The sequence below is a fragment of the Glandiceps talaboti genome, chromosome 8 (assembly GCF_964340395.1).
Source record: "Glandiceps talaboti chromosome 8, keGlaTala1.1, whole genome shotgun sequence".
Taxonomy (NCBI): domain Eukaryota; kingdom Metazoa; phylum Hemichordata; class Enteropneusta; family Spengelidae; genus Glandiceps; species Glandiceps talaboti.
Window position 1 is genome coordinate 21,350,223 of NC_135556.1, and position 1,366 is coordinate 21,351,588.

At 34.0% G+C, this 1,366-nt stretch overlaps 1 protein-coding gene across 1 annotated transcript in view; it reads left to right on the top strand.

Moving 5' to 3' along the window:
• Window positions 1–218, top strand: part of LOC144438782 (TNF receptor-associated factor 2-like) — a 2,465-nt gene extending 2,247 nt beyond the window's left edge. The window contains exon 4 of the mRNA XM_078127950.1: window positions 1–218. This exon is cut by the window's left edge and continues 1,137 nt beyond it. The gene's annotated coding sequence lies outside the window, so the exon portion shown is untranslated.
• The last annotated feature ends 1,148 nt before the right edge of the window (window positions 219–1,366 follow it).

The window sequence follows — 1,366 nt, forward strand, 5'->3', positions numbered from 1 at the left end:
TATACATGTACCACGAATTGATAGAACTAACATCACGTGTCGTACTGCTGTAGAAATCGAACTCGGAGAGTACCCAAGGTGATGACGTGACTATCGTCGACCCATATGTCACTTTGCAAAATGTAGTTTTGTTAGAAGAAAGTAAATCACGTGTGAAAGTGTAAGATGTAAACGAGAACGTTATTTTATAAAGGGGGTACAAAAAATAATAGAAAGAGATTTATTTGAGGGGGTGAGGGGTTACGCTATAACAGTTGAATATTTCAGGGTTACCGTTTTCCTAAAACGATTGTTGTGCATAAACTACTACCAAGGACGATTTAGCAAAGTTCAACTTTGATAATTACTAGTATACTGAGTCTCTCAGAGAGTTTCTTTTGACATTATTGCCCCAGGTAAAATAACCTTAAATGTAAGCAATGAAGAATGCAGACAGTAACTTATAGATCACTGAACTAAATGGTACTATAACACACCATATAAAGACGAAAAATAGTTCCAGTATGCTCTAATTTACGAAATAAATTCTTAGGTATTTTTGCTGGACGGGTTGTATTTATTCTGTAGCAGATGGTAGAACGTTTTTGTCACGTAAATAACGTGTCATACCTTTGTAGTATTCAAATATTTGACCCGATGGATTAAAATAGATGAACATATGCGATTTCTATCGAGCTCATGAGGTACTTAATTACACGAGACACAAGTTTGGCCTTGTTAAAAGTGATTTATCCATGAAATATACCAGTGACTGATACTTCAACGTATTTATGCTGATAGTGATACTGATGACGTAATTGGAGAATGGTGGAACTGATAATTGGAGTCGGTATCTACATTTGTTATTTTTCCTTCGGGAGATCTTTCAATAACAAATTAACATTTTTTTAAAAATGATAAACTTGCAATTTTGTGTTCTTTTTACATTGCAAGTGCAAATTGTATACCCTTATCGCATTACTATTACGTTCTACAGAGACTTGGTGAATGGCATGTGTTTAATGAGAAAAGAGTCGGTGTGTGTAAAATGATATGCTCACACCCCCTGTTGTTCATCAATTTAGAGATATTTTAAACACAGATATAGGTTTATAGGGTCTTATTAATAATAATAAGGTCGGAGCAGACACGTGATTCACTATCTTAGATAGTCAAAACGAATATATAGAATACGCAGATAGGATATTGTCAACATGAAAAGTAGACAACCCCCTCCCGACTAACACAACCCAAATGAAAATCAAGTTTTTTATAAACATAGTATTGATATAATATTAACTTTATGACACAGCTGTATCGTCAGTGAATACAGTATGGTAAACAATAACAACAACAGCATTACAAATAACAACAACAGCAAAACAAT